This window comes from Elephas maximus, chromosome 7, assembly GCF_024166365.1.
Source record: "Elephas maximus indicus isolate mEleMax1 chromosome 7, mEleMax1 primary haplotype, whole genome shotgun sequence".
Classification (NCBI taxonomy): Eukaryota; Metazoa; Chordata; class Mammalia; order Proboscidea; family Elephantidae; genus Elephas; species Elephas maximus.
Window position 1 is genome coordinate 95,301,734 of NC_064825.1, and position 15,952 is coordinate 95,317,685.

Sequence of the window (15,952 nt, forward strand, 5' to 3'; positions counted from 1 at the left end):
TCAGGAATGAATGGTACTGAAGGAAGAACTCCAAGCTGCACTGAAGGCATTGTAAAAAAAAAAAAAAAAAGGTACCAGGATTGATGGAATACCAATTGAAATGTTTCAACAAACAGTTGCAGCACTGGAAGTGCTCACTCATCTATGCCAAGAAATTTGGTAACTGACTGGAAGATATCCATATTTATGCCTATTCCCAAGAAAGGTGATCCCACCTAATGCAAAATTTATTGAACAATATCATTACTATCACATACAAGTAAAATTTTCATGAAGATCTTACAAAAGCAGCTTTGGCAATATATAGACCAGAAACTGCCAGAAATTCAAGCCAGATTCAGAAGAGGCTATAGAATGAGACATATAATTGCTGATGTCAGATGAATCCTGGCTGAAAGTAGAGAATACCAGAAAGATGTTTACCTGTGTTTTATTGACTATGCAACTGTGTGGATCATAATAAATTATGAATAACATTATGAAGAATGGGATTCCAGAACTCTTAATTGTGCTCATAAGAAACCTGTACATAGATCAAGAGGCAGTCATTCAAACAGAACAAGGAGGTACTTTGTGGTTTAAAGTCAGGAAAGGTATGTAGCAGGGTTGTATCCTTTCTTCATACATATTCAATACGAGCAAATAATCTGAGAAGCTGGATTATATGAAGAAGAATGGGGCATCAAGACTGGAGGAAGAGTTATTAATAACCTGAGATATACAGATGACACCACCTTGCTTGCTGAAAGTGAAGAGGACTTGGAGCACTTACTAAAGAAGATCAAAGAGTACAGCCTTCAGCATGGATTACACCTCAACATAAAGAAAACAAAAATCCTCACAACTGGACCAATAAGCAACATCATAAATGGAGAAAAGATTAAAGTTATCAAGGATTTCATTTTACTTGGATCTACAATAAACACCCACGGCAACAGCGGTCAAGAAATCAAAAGATGTATTGCCTTGGGCAAATCTGCTGGAAAGGACCTCTTTAAAGTGTTGAAAAGCAAAGATGTCACCTTGAAGATTAAGATTCGCCTGACCTAAGCTGTGGTGTTTTCAGTTATTCGGTCGATGAATAAGGAAGACTGAAGAAGAATTGAGGCCTTTGAATTGTGGCGGTGGTGAAGAATATTGAATATACCACGGACTGCCAAAAGAACGAACAAATCTGTCTTGGAAGAAGTACAACCAGAATGCTCCTTAGAAGTAAGGATGGCGAGACTACGTCTCACATACTTAGGACATATTATCCAGAGGGATCAGTCCCTGGAGAAGGGCATAATGCTGGGCAAAGTGGAGGGCCAACGAAAAAGATGAATGCCCTCAACCAGACGGACTGACACAGAGGCTGCAACAATGGGCTCAAGCATAACAATGATTGTGATGATGGTGCAGGACCTGGTAGTGTTTCGTTCCGTTGTACATAGGACTGGTATGAGTCGGAATGTATGAGTCGGAATCTACTTGTCGGCACCTAAGAAAAACAGCATCAACATATATTTATAGTAAATCACTTACATTAATTTCTCTAGCAATTGAGTTTTAAAATTTTTGCAAGAAACATCAGCACCCATGACATGCAGTCATTTGTAATAAAAATATATTTTCTACACTGAAGCATAGTTAAGATTAAATAAGACAGTACATGTAAAGAATGAATTTGAATTGCATATGCTGTCCTGCTGCCTAAGTAGACAGAATCTAGTACCTAGGCAGTGAGTCAGGGGACTATCCAGCTTTTGCATCTCAAGAAGAAGTTCTCAGACTCTCTCCTCAATGTCAAAGGTCTATTGTACTTGCACTCAGGAATAGGAATATTGTCAGCAGAATAATCTTTGCACAGGAACAAGAAATATCTATATAGAATGGAAGAATTCAAAACTGCCAGTATTCTCAATTAACAAACTATCACCTTGAAAAGGTCATTCCTGCAGCATTCCTCAGGTTTAGAGCTACTGAGATTAAATCTGTGAAACCTGGCCACTACAAATGACAGATTCTATTTACAAAGCTTGTCACATAACCCAGGGTGGAAAAAAAAAAAAAAATGTATTATTATTATTTTTTTATACTTCCTCACTCTCTGTTGTAGGTCATACCTTGTCCACTTTCCAATCCTTTCAATTAGGAATTAAAGTGCATTGCATCTAAATATCCCCCCAGTGTATTTATTTGCATAATATTTACATGTCTTCTAATTTTTATGGAACTGACAGCTAGTAGATTGGAGTGAGATAATTATTCCAAATAATGCCAACCCAACATTTTTTTTATCCGCATGGAAAGCACTTGTGCCAATTAATAAAAACATTTCATCAAAGGAGAAAATGTTTCTAGTGCCAAATGTAGGCCAAGTGCAGGCAGGGACCATCCCTAGGGCATGAAGAATCTGGGTAATCGCCTTATGCATTTTGCTTTGTGGCTCTCATAGATTGACAGTCTTAAAGGAATGGCATTAAGGGGGAAGAAGAGGAGAAAAAGGTCTTCTGAGAATTCCTTCGCTAACCATAGCGACCCTTCTTAAAGATTTCAGAGGATTTTCTGTTGAGAAAATCAAACCCACTGCCATCGCTCTCATAGATTGAGAGTCTTAAGGAAATGACATTGTGGGGGAAGAAGAGGAGGAAAAAGTCTTCTGAGAATTCCCTCGCTAACCATAGTGACCCTACTTAAAGATTTCAGAGTGTGACCAGGATTATCTGTTGAGAAAACCAAACCCACTGCCATCTAGTCAATTCCCACTCATAGTGACCCTTTGGGGCAGGGTAAACCTGTCCCATAAGGTTTCCAAGACTGTGACCTTTAGGGAAGCATGGTGCTACTTCTTTCTCCCGCAGAGTGACTGGTGGGTTAGAACTGTCAAACTTCTGGTTAGCAGCCAAGGGCTTAACCACTGCATCAACATAGCTCCTTGTGGCCAGGATTACCCACTGCCGTCTAGTCGATTCTGACTCACAGCGACCCAGGATTAGAAAGTTTATATCTTCTTTCTGCTATAGTCACCCCTACAAAAAATTACGTGTGCAGGGGAAAATTCCATTAGCAAAAGTTTTAATCCAAACTTCAGGGAGAACTTGTCAAGCATGAATGTGAACTAGAAAGACCATTGTTTCATCTCTGGCAAAATGTTTAAACTAAAGCCCCGGTAACTTTCTTGGGCATCACTTTCACCCATGGATATTAACTGTCATAAACTGAGAAGAAATGTCAGGAATATATACGAGTGTTGTTATATGTATTCTACAACTCCCAAATATCATAAACTTTAATTAAAGAAAAGCAAAACACTGCCATTGAGTCAATTCCGACTCATAGCGATCGTATAGTAAACATAGGAAATAAAAGAAACCCTTGAGCATTGACTGAGGTTACTAGTAACCAATGTCTATAGGTTGGACTGGGCCTACTTTTCACACCCAAATTTACATTATGCTATAATTTTTTTTTTTATGTTACACCTAAGCATATATCCAAACCCCAATCTTGATCCCCAGTGCTTTGCCAAAATAAAGACAAAAAAAGTAAAATAAATAAATGAAACTTGTCTCATATAAATATTATCTATTCACTGAGGACTACAAATGCAGTTTCATAAATTCAGTTGCTTACTCAACCTGTACACTTGGAACATCTAAGGCAATGTCTAATAAAAATTGTATTACTTTCCTAGTGCTGCCTTAGGAAAATACCACTAAGTGGTTGGCATTAGTCAACAAAATTGTAGTCTCACAGCTCTGTACACTAGTAGTCCAAACTTAAGTTGGCTTCAGGGTCATATTCTCTTTGCAAGCTCAAGAGGAAGATCATTTCTGTCTCTCTTAGTTTCTGGTGATCTTTCTTAGTCATCTAGTGTTACCATAACAGAAATATCACAAGCGGATAGTTTTAACAAAGAGAATTTTGTTTCTTCATGGTAAAGTAGGTTAAAAGTCCAAATTCAAGATGTCAGCTCCAGGGAAATGCTTCCTGTCTCTGTTGGCTCTGGAAGAAAGTCCTTATCCTCAACGTTCCCATGGTCGAGGAGCTTCTCAGGCACAGCGACTCTGGGTCCAAAGGAGTGCTCTGCTTCTGGTGCTGCTTTCTTGGTGGTATAAGGTCCCCAATTCTCTGTTTGCTTCCCTTTCCTTTTATCTCTTAAGAGATAAAAGGTGGTGCAGGCCACACCCCAGGGAAACTCCCCTTACCTTAGATCAGGGAGGTAACCTGAGTAAGGCTGGTGTTACAATTCTACCCTAATCCTCTCAACATAAAATTACAACCACAAAATGGAGGACAACCACACAATACTGGGAATCACAGCCTAACTAAGTTAACATATATTTTTGGGGGGACACAATACAATCCATGACATGGCCCCAGGCATTTTTTGGCTTACAGATGCATATCACAAGACTGTTGTAATTTTTGTCTTTCTATGTTTCTTTTTCTTTTTCTTAAGGGCACCGCTCATGTTGGATTAGTACGTACCCTACTTCAATATGACTTCAGGCGACTTAACTAGATAACATCCTCAAAGATAATATTTCCAAACAATGTCACATTCACAAATACCAGGGGTTAGGACTTGAACATGTCTTTTTGGAGAACACAATTCTGTCCATAGCAGTCTGGCCACTGGCCCACCAAAATGCATGTCCATCCAATGTGCAAAATCCATTCACCTCATTCCAGATCCACAAAAGTCTTACCCTATTCTAGCATAAACTCTAAGTCAAAATTTTCATCTTCTAAATCATCTACATCAGGTATGGGTGAGACTCAGAGTATGAATCATCCTGGGGCAAAGTTCTTAGTCTGTGGATCTGTGAAACCTAGAATAAAGCTGTTTGCTTCCAAAATACAAGGTGGAATAATCAAAGGATAGATATTTGCATTCCAAAAGGGAGAATTTAGAGGGAAAAAAGGGGTTATGGGTCCAAAGCCAGCTTGAAACTCAGCAGGGAAATTCCATTAGATTTCAAGGCCTCAGAATACTCCTCTTTGTCTGCATGTTTTGTCTTCCAGGCCCACAGGGGTTGTAATCCCACCTTCTGGGCCCACCAGAGTGATATCTTGCCATCCAGCTTCTGAAGAACCACCCCACCCCTTAGGAAACAAGCCTCACTCCTTCAGCCCTGGGTCCAGCCAACTTCTGAACCCAACCTGGGCAGAGCTCCATTATTCTGACCCACCAGGGTGGCAGCCCTGCCTGATAAAACCTATACGGCAGCAGCTCCACCTCAAGGCTACTCCTGTCTTTTTTTTTGAAGGACAACAGATACTCACAGCTGAGAAACTCCATTGGCCCATTTCCTGACTATAGAATCCTGGAAATCTAGTAGTATTACTTTATTTTGTCCTATCTCTGTGCTCTTCCTTTTAAGCTTACAACATTTATTTCCTGGATAGTTGATTGGACCCATAAATCACATGGCTAATCTATTTAGCCAACTGTTGTATAACTATATCCATGATATTCTCTCCAGAGCATGCTTTCTCATTTTTTACAATATGGATAGGCTAAGAATTTTCCAAATCTTTAAGTTCTAGTTCCTTTTTGCACAGTTCATTCTTCAATTTATCTCTCATTTTATTGTAAACTGCAAGAAGAAACCAGGCTACACCTCCCACACTTTGCTTAGAAATCTCCTCAGCTAAATATCTAAGTTCATAACTTACAAATTCTACTTTCCACAAATTCATTAGAAAGTAACTCTGTCAACTCTTTGTCACTTTATTACAAGGATCACCTTTCCTCTAGTGCCCAATAATATGTTCATTATTTCCTTTTAAGGTTTCACCAGAAGCACCTTTAATATGCCTATTTCCAGCAACAATCTGTTGATGACTGTACAAGTTTTCTCTATAGTTCTATTCTTTATAATTCCCTATCAAAAGTCACCTTAATGTCCATAATTCTACCAACTGTCTCTTCAAGGCAATCCAGGTTTTGTTATCAAGTGTCTCAAACCACTTCAGCCCTCAATCATTACCTATATTCAAAGCCTCTTCCACAGTTTTATGTACAGTCATACTTCATTTTATTGTACTTGAATTTATTGCACTTCACAGATACTGTGTTTTTTTACAAATTTAAGATCTGTGGCAACCCTACATCAAATAAGTTTGTTGGCTCCATTTTCCCAACATCACGTGCTCACTTCTTGTCTCTGTGTCACATTTTGGTAAATTTCACAATATTTAAAACTTTTTCATTATTGTTATACCTGTTATGGTGATCCATGATCTTCTATGTTACTATTGTAATGGTTTTAGGGTGCCACAAACCATACCCATATAAGGCAGCAAACAATCTATAAATGCTGGGTGTGTTCTGACTGCTTCACTGACAAGCCATTCCCCCATCTTTCTCCCTCTCCTTGGGCCTCCCTATCCCCTGAGACATGACAATATTGAAATTAGGCTAATTAATAACTCTATAATTGCCTCTAAGTGCTCAAGTGAAAGGAAGGGTCGCACATATCTCTCTTTAAATCAAAAGCTAGACATGGTCAAGCTTACTGAGGAAGGCATGTTGAAAGCTGAGATAGGTTGAAAGCTAGGTCTCTTGTGCCAAACAGTTAGCCAAGTTGTAAATGTAAAGGAAAAGTTCTTGAAGGAAATTAAAAGTGCTTATTATGAATGCTAAGAAAGCAAAACAGCCTTATTGCTGATATGGAGAAAGTTTCAGTGGTCTGGATAGAAGATCAAACCAGCCATAACATTCCCTTAAGCCAAAGTGTAATTCAGAGGAAGGCCCTAACTCTCTTCCATTCTATGAAGGCTGACAGAGGTGAGGAAGCTGAAGGAGAAAAGCTTGAAGCTAGCAGAACTTGCTTCATGAGGTTTGCAGAAAGAAGCAATCTCCATAACATAAAAAGGTAAGGTGAAATAGCAAATGCTGATGTAGAAGCTGCAGCAAGTTATCCAGAAAATCTAGCTAAGATAATTGATGAAGGTGGCTACACTAAACCACAGATTTTCCACGTGGATGAAACAGCCTTATACTTGAAGATGCCATCTAGGATTTTCATAGCTATGGAGGAGAAGTCAGTGCCTGACTTCACTGCTTCAAAGGACAGGCCAACTCCCATTAGTGGCTAATGCAGCTGGTGGCTTCGAGGTGAAGTCAATGCTCTTTTACCATCTCCAAATTCCTAAGGCCCTTAAGAATTATGTTACATCTCTTCTGCCTGTGCACCATAAATGGAAAGACAAAGCCTGCATTGCAGCACATCTGTTTACAACATGGTTTACTGAATATTTCAAGCTCACTGTTGAGACCTACCACTAAGAAAAAAGATTTCTTTCAAAATATTACTGTTCATTGACAACTCACCTGGTTACCCAAGAGCTCTGAAGGAGTTGTCCAAGGAGATTAATGTTGTTTTCACGCCTGCTCATGCAACATTTGCAGCCCATGGGTCAAGGAATAATTTCCACTTTTAAATCTTAATGTTTAAGAAATACATTCCATAAGGCTATAGCTGTCATAGATAGTGATTCCTCTGATGGATCTGGGCAAAGAAAACTGGAAAACCTTCTGGAAAGAATTCACCGTTCTAAATGGTAAACATTTGTGATTCATGAGAGAAGGTCAAAATACCAATATTAACAGGAGTTTGGAAGAAGTTAATTCCAACCCTCATGTATGACTCTGAGGGGTTCAAGACTTCAGTGGAGAAAGTTACTGCAGATGTGGTGGAAATAGCAAGAGAACTAGAATTAGAAGTGGAGCCTTATGATAAAACTTTAACAGATGAGTTGCTTCCTATGAATGAGCAAAGCAAGTGGCTTCTTGAGATGAAACCTACCCGTAGTAAAGCTACTGTGAATGAATATTACAAAAATGTAGTTGATAAAGCAGCAGTAGGGTTTGAAGGATTGACTTCAATTTTGAAAGAAGTTCTACTGGGGGTCAAATGCTATCAAACAGGATTGCATGCTACGGAGAAATCTGTCATGAAAGGAAGAGTCAATTGATGTGGCAGACTTCATTGTTGGCTTATTTCAAGAAATTGTCACCCCAGCCTTCAGCAACCACCACCTTGATCAGTGATGAGCCATAAACATCAAGGTAAGACCCTCCACCAGCAAAAAGATTATGAGTTGCTGAAGGGTCAGATGATCGTTAGCATTTTTTTAGCAATAAAGAATTTTTTTAGCAATAAAGAATTTTTTTATTAAGGTATGTACATTGTTTTTTAGACGTAGTGCTTTGCACACTTAATAGACTTATGGACTGGGAAATCAAAAAAAAATTGTGTGATTTGCTTTATTATGATGTTCACTTTATTGTGGCGGTCTGGAACTGAACACATAATATCTCTGAAGTATGCTTGTATTCATTACAATAGCACCCCACTTTTTTTTTTTTATTGTACTTCAGATGAAGGTTTACAGAACAAACTATTTTCTCATTAAACAGTTAGTATACATATTGTTTTATGACATTGGTTAACAACTTCATGACATGTCAACACTTTCTTCTCAACCTTGGGTTCCCTATTACCAACTTTCCTATTCCCTCCTAACTTCTAGTTCTTGTCCCTGGGCTAGTGTTCCTCTTTAGTGTTGTTTTGTTTTATGGGCCCGCCCAATCTTTGGCTGAAGGGTGAACCTCAAGAGTGATTTCATTACTGAGCTGAAAGGGTGCCCAGGGGCCATACTCTCAGAGTTTTACCAGTCTCTGTCAGGCCAGCAAGTCTGATCTTACTTTTTTAGTTAGAATTTGGTCTACATTTTTCTCCAGCTCTGTCCAGGTCCCTCTATTGCAATCCCTGTCAGAGCAGTCAGTGGTGGTAGCCGGGCATCCTCTAGTTGTATTGGACTCAGCCTGGTGGAGGCCGTGGTAGGTGTGGTCCATTAGTCCTCTGGACTAATCTTTCCTTTGCATCTTAATTCTCTTCATTCTTCCTTGCTCCCGAAGGAGTGAGACCAGTGGAGTATCCTAGATGGCTGCTCACAGGTTTTTAAGACTCCAGACGCTACTCACCAGCGTAGAATGTAGAACATTTTCTTTATAAACTATGTTATGCCAATTGACTTGGATGTTCCCAGAGACCATGGTCCCCACAGTCCTCAGCCCAGCAATTTTGTCCCTCAGGGAGTTTGGATGTGTCTATGGAGGTTCTATTACCTTCCCTTGTACAAATTAGCACCCCACACTTCTTGGTACCAAAATATGTATCAGCTTCTTATGGCTTCTGTGACAAGTATCACAAAGTTGGTGGCTTTAAACAATTAAAATTTTGTCTCCAATTTCTGGAGGATAGACGTCTGAACTCAGGCTGTCAGCAGGACTATGTTCTCACTTAGGGCTCTAGGAGAAGATCCTTTCTTGTCTCTCAGTTTCTGTTAGCTCCAGGCATTCCCTGGCCTGCAGATGCATTTTCATATGGCTGTAATCCCACTATCTGTCTCTGTGTCTCTTATCATTTATTAGGACAACACTCAGAATGGAATAAGACCCACCCTGGCACAGTGGTTAAGAGATGGGCAGCAAACCAAAAGGTCAGTAGTTCGAATCCACAAGCCACTTCTTGGAAATCCCATAGGGCAGTTCTTCTCTGTCCTACAGGGTTACTATTAGTCAGAATTGGCTCAGTGGCAACTGATTTTACTCCAATATGACCTCGTGTTAACTGATAACATCTTCAAGACCCTATTTGGAAACAAGGTCACAATCAAAAGTAATAAAGTTCACAATTTCAACATACTTTTTTTTTTTTTTGGTGGGGGGTACAATTCAACCCGTAACAGCATCTCAACCTCAACGCATCTAAAACTGAGATTTGATAAACACAACTCACCTTTTAATTCAGCTAATTCTATAGGCTTCCTCCATCTCAGTTAATAGCATCTTCATTCTTCCCATTTCTTTGGCAAAAAATTTCAAGGAATAGTTGACTCCTCTTTCTCTTATATCCCACATCAGATTCATCAGAAAATCCTATCAGCTCTACTTCCAAAAAATATCTAAAATCTAACCTCTTTCACCACACACATCCAAGCCACAATCATCTGTCATATTGTTATAGATTTGTATCTGTCAAAAGTATATGCTAAAGTCCTAATTCCTGTACCTGTGAGAGTGATCCTGTTTAGAAGTAGGGAAGTTCTTTTGTTATGTTAATGAGATCACACCAGAGTAGGGCTGGTCATAAATCTGATTCCCTTCTGAGTGGTGTCTTATATAAGGAGTAGCGTAGACACATGGACACACACAGAGACAGAAAAGAGCATGTGAGGAACCCACAAGCCAAGAAATGCCAAGGAACCCCTGGAGGCTACTGAAAAAGAAAGATCCTTACCTATATCAGATACCCTGATTTAGACTTTGAGCCTTCAAAATTATGAGGCAATGAATGTTTACCCTTTGGGGCATTTGTGTTATGGCAGCACTAAGTAACTAAGATGTACGTGATTTACTTCCTTCTTACTGGTCTATCTCGGCCTTTTTTGGCTTGTTCTGAACACAGAAACCAGACATTAAACTATGTCACTTCTCTACTGAAAATTTCCCAGTCTTCCATTTTATATAAGACCCATAAGACCCCAAACATTCTTATTTTCATGATCTCTCTGACCTCCCCTCCTCACGCCTCTGTTTCCCACACTCTTTCTAGCCTCTTTGCTTGTCTTCAAACTCCAGTCACACTCCTGACACTGGACAGATGTTCTACCTCTGGATTGTTGCAATTCCTCTGGCTTGGTGGGTATTTCTGCAGACATCTTCATGGATATTCTCCTCTCTCCCATCAAACATTTACTCATTTTTTTACTGAGATCTTCTTCGGTCACCCTGACAATAATGTAGACACTCCCACCCCATGAATACATGAATATACTTCTTATCTTCTTTTTCTTGCCCTGGGTTCTCTTCCAAGCACATGTCACTACCTTATTTACTATATATTCACTTGTCTACTTTGTTTATTTTCCCTCGAAAGAAAGCAAACCTTTTGATGAGTAGCCGTGCAGCAGTACAGAATTTGCCCGACAAACATGGCTTTCCTAATTCCAGGGGTAGTAAGTACATGTTTATTGAGAAAGAGGGATGAGGAAATAAGTCAATAAATAAAAGGCTATAGAGGGAGGAAAAAGAAGACTAGAATACATAAATTTTAAAAACACCCTTTCCAAGCAATAGAACACTTCAAACCTTCATGTCTACCATCTTCACCTATTTTTTTTTTGTCAAAATTCTATGCTATACTTTCCAACATGTTTGCTCTATATCCGATGACTATATCAAAACTTCTACACATCAAATCATATATAAATATTCAAGAATGATTTTGAAATAGTATATTGAGTTGGTGCTTTTCTTTTACTAACAAAAGCAGAAAGTGAAAGATTATACTTTTTTTTTTTCAGAATGGAAATACTCAATTTATAATATTTATCCAAAATCTGCTTGTGACAATACCATGTATTTTATTTATAAAACCAGAACTTGATCAAAAATTATCAGGCATTCTAATTGTGCCAACATTCTTTTCTAAGGTAGATACTAAAAATGCCAATTTCATTTTTAGTTAAAAACTGATTTTTAACCAAAGCAATGCCTCTATAAATGAAATCACACAGTTTAATGAGTTTTATAAGAACAAAGAGTCACACTTTTTATTTCACACATATACCAATTGAATCATAAGTTAAAAGTTCATTACATCAGAAATTTAATTAAAATTTTGAAACATAGTTGTTATATTTCTTTCTAAAATAATCATTAAGAGGTTTCCATGGAAATAATTTTGTACTTAGATATGCAATGTAAATGGCTATGTATTCACACATCTATGTAGAGACACTGTAAAGTTAACAATGGTTCAGGAATATTTGGAAGGGAATAAATATTCTGCAATCTAATTCTTTTATCTTTTGGTTTAGATAGGATTCAAATACATCCCCGGGTGATGATGACCAATTATTTCAAAGAGTTTTCTAAAAGTTAACATTCTTCTCATTTGGAGACTATGCAGTACAAGAAACCCCATTATTTTTAAGCCATTAAAATGTAAGAAATCATATACTTAAGTCATAGAGAATGCAAAAGTGGCCAAGTTTAAATGTGTAAGGAGGAGTATTATGTAAATTTGTTAAATGTAACAGCTATCAATTCACTGAGTGGCCCAGCATCCAACTAACCTAACTATCTGACCCCAGAAGTTTAGTGTAGTGGTCGTAGAAGAGAATCAGACATAACACCAGGTAAAAAAATAATGTCCTTAATTTTAGCATAAAACCACGAGGTTTCACTAACAATGGAAGTGCCTGGCTGCCTTTTGATAACTGTGCAATATGGCTTATTACATGATAAAGATTTTATAAGCAGAGACATCAGGGACTTCAATGTTGTTACCATTCAAAGTATATAATTATGGTGGATAAGCCATTTAAAATAAAATTGATTTAAAGTAGCGTGGATCATTTTAAATGGCATCTTCTTTGTCAAAGAGTTCTAGACATTCTACCTGAATTTGTTGTTGTTAGTTGCCATGGAGTTGATTTCAACTCATGGTGACCACATAGGTACAGAGAAAAACTGCTTCAGAAGATTTTCAAGGAGGTCACTAGGACTGTCTTCCAAGACGCCTCTGGGTGGGTTCAAACAGCCAGTCTTTTAGCTAGTAGTCAAGTGCTTAATCTTTCGCATCACCCCAAACCCCCCAAAAAAACCTACTGCCATCTAGCCCATTCCAATTCATAGCCACCCCATTGGGTTTCCAAGGCTGTAAATCTCTACAGAAGCAGGCTGTCCCATCTTTCTTCCATGGAGCTCCTGGTGGTTCTGAACAGCTGACCTTTCAGTTAGTAGTCAAGAGCTTTAACTACTGTATCTTTGCACCACCCAAGCCAAAAAATCCAAACCTGTTGCTGTTCCATCAATTCTGACTCATAGCGACCCTATGGGGCAGAGTAGAGCTTCCTCAAAGAGTTTCCGAGGAATGATTGGTGGATTCCAAGCGCCGACCTTTTGGTTAGCAGTCTGAGATCTTAACTACTGCATCACCAAACCAAAAACCAGAACCAAACCCAGTGCCGTCGAGTCGATTCTGACTCATAGCGATCCTACAGGACAGAGTAGAACTGCCCCACAGAGTTTTCAAGGCGTGCCTGGCAGATTGCAACTGCCAACCTTTCAGTTAGCAGCCTAGCACTTAAGCACTATACCACCAGGGTTTCCAGCTGCATCACCAGGGCTCCAAAAATAAACTAAGCCCAGCCAATTTGAGTCAACAGTATGGAAGCTCATTGATTTTAAGTACTTGCCTTGATTTTATGTAGCAATTTTTATAAAGAACCAAAATAATGAAAATGGGTTTTCATAGATATCCTAACTACAGGCAAAACTTGCCTTCTAATTTTTGGCAATTTTTTATATAATGTAAACAAAATTAGGCATTGAGACATCTGAAAGATGAATACCTGTATGTATAACTGGCAACCCAATGGGACAAGATAAGAAAAAAATAAAGCAGCAAACAAACAACAAAAACATACCCACTTTTTGTCGTTTGAAAACTCTTCAGAAAGCACCACCCTCAGCAGAAAGTCATTACGGACAAGTATTTGCTTTTTCAAAAATGTGCAGGGCCTGTGAAATGCAGACATCATTCTTTCTGTTCCTCCCATTCTATATTGTTATTGATCAGAATGCTGTAATGTTTAGTGGCATTAGAGGGAAAAGAGAAGGAAGTAACAGCATAATTATTCAGAATGGAGGTTTGGGAGGAATTTTTGTAATTAATAACCTAACCTAAGAAGGAATAAAGATTAATATTTAAAACTGTTCACAAGAGATTCAGAAGTATCAATTTGTTTCTGTTTGAGCGCATTTCCTAAATTACTATCCTCATTGAATCTTATGCGCAGAATTATTCTGTAAGTTTAAAACCGTCTTTGTATTGGTTAGGGGAAAAAAAAAGTTGAATACCTTCCTTCATTAAAAAAAAAAAAAAAGGTCTTTGGTCCTATATAGGAAGAGTTTTTGCTTTGTTTTGTTTTGTTTTCATTATTTTCCCTTGTGCTCAGAAAAGAGAAAATGATTAAAAGTGGGTTGTCTTGACAATTTTCAAGTAGGCACAGCCCAGCCCTTAAACTGAAAATTCAATCTTCTCACGTTTGCTCATTGACTTTCAGATATTGTCAATATAGAAGGGACAAATAGAAAAAAGAATGATTTTCTTCTCTTTCTAGGCTATGATGTCTGAGACACAGATAGAAGAGCAAGGTTGTTCCTTTTCTACCTAGCCTTTTTGAACGGAATTACTAATTTTCCCTTGTAAATGTATTAATATGTCCAGAGAAGAAACTTGAATAATACAGAAAAATAAAATATTTTTTTAATAGTGCAGCTGCTACACTTACAAATGGTAATAACTATTATCAATATTTTATTCTAGCTCTATTGAGATTTTTCCCAAATACATGGAATTTTTTAATTTCATTTTAAAGACTTATATAGTTTTATTTTCTCTTTTACAAATAGAATCTTCAGAAGGATAATTTATTGGACCACTGATGACTTTGTGTTAGTTGGAGAAAGCAACTGATGTTTTTCTTCCTCTAAGTCCCAAATAGCTGAAAAAAAGTCATGGTGGAAACGCAAGGATTAAAATGACTGAATGCCTATAAAGAGGCTACTTGTGGCTCTTTTCCTTGCTGCCTGCCTGAGCATCTGCCGCCGTCATGAATGACACGGTAACTATCCGGACCAGGAAGTTCATGACCAACCGACTACTCCAGCGGAAACAAATGGTCATTGATGTCCTTCACCCTGGGAAGGCAACAGTACCTAAGACAGAAATTCGAGAAAAACTAGGAAGATATACAAGACCACACCAGATGTTATCTTTGTGTTGGGCTTCAGAACCCATTTTCGAGGTGGAAAGACTACTGACTTTGGCATGATTTACGATTCCTTGGATTATGCAAAGAAAAATGAACCTGAACACAGACTTGCAAGACGTGGCCTGTATGAGAAGAAAAAGACCTCGAGGAAACAGCGCAAGGAGCGTAAGAACAGAATGAAGAAAGTCAGGGGAACTGCAAAGGCCAACGTTGGTGCAGGCAAGAGATGCGCTGGAGATTGGATAACAGAAGGAATAAAGGTCCTACAGTGACTTGGTCGGCGGTGATTGTGTGGATTTTTCACCAAAGGATTAATAAACTATAAAAACTTCAAAAAAAAAAAAAGGCTACTTGTGGCTCCCTAGGATGTCCTGAGGATTAAATGAAACAATCACTTTTAAAAGGACCCCAAAACTGTACTGTAAATGTATGTCAATGTCATACTCATCTCTGTACTAAGATTTTCTACATGTCTTATATTTGTAAAATTATGTGTACATGCATGGCCCAATTTGACAGAATTGGCAATTCCAATCTTTAAATAGTCTCCAGCAATATTTCAGAGAAAAGCCCTTCAATGGAATTTAAGAACTATATTACATGTTCCCATGCAAATTTTAATCTTTGGATGTCTTGTCTTCCTATATCAGTCTTTCACCAAATTGCCTAGGAAATAGTATTCTTAATAAATTACCTTCAGTATAGTGATTTGCCTTACTGTAGGTAATTTCTGGCTTTAGATTTGGTAAGTAAGGAGAATTATAGCTGCCACCTACAGATCTCAGAACACGCATTTTCTTTGGACCCAATGACAATGCTCCTAATCTCTGACTCATAGATTTCTGTCTTCATCGACCCAGTTTCTCCTGCAGAAAAAGATGGAGTGATGCCAAATAAGGCAGTACTTTTGCCTGGGAACATATGGCCTCTGGGGAATGTACTGAGACTCCCCTGATTGAATACCATGGACAGCCATCTGTTAGTAGTAGGTAATGAATAATGAAGTCCATCCTGTGAGGCAGTGAGCATTGATTAAATTTTGCACTAGACGAAGCTCTATCCATCCCAAATGATCTTCAAATCTTAATTCATTTTCTTCAGTGTGACC

The 15,952-nt window shown here is 38.3% G+C and overlaps 1 pseudogene; it reads left to right on the forward strand.

The window, feature by feature from the left end:
• Positions 1-14,649: 14,649 nt before the first annotated feature.
• On the forward strand, positions 14,650-15,179 carry LOC126078788 (40S ribosomal protein S24-like; annotated as a pseudogene).
• The last annotated feature ends 773 nt before the right edge of the window (positions 15,180-15,952 follow it).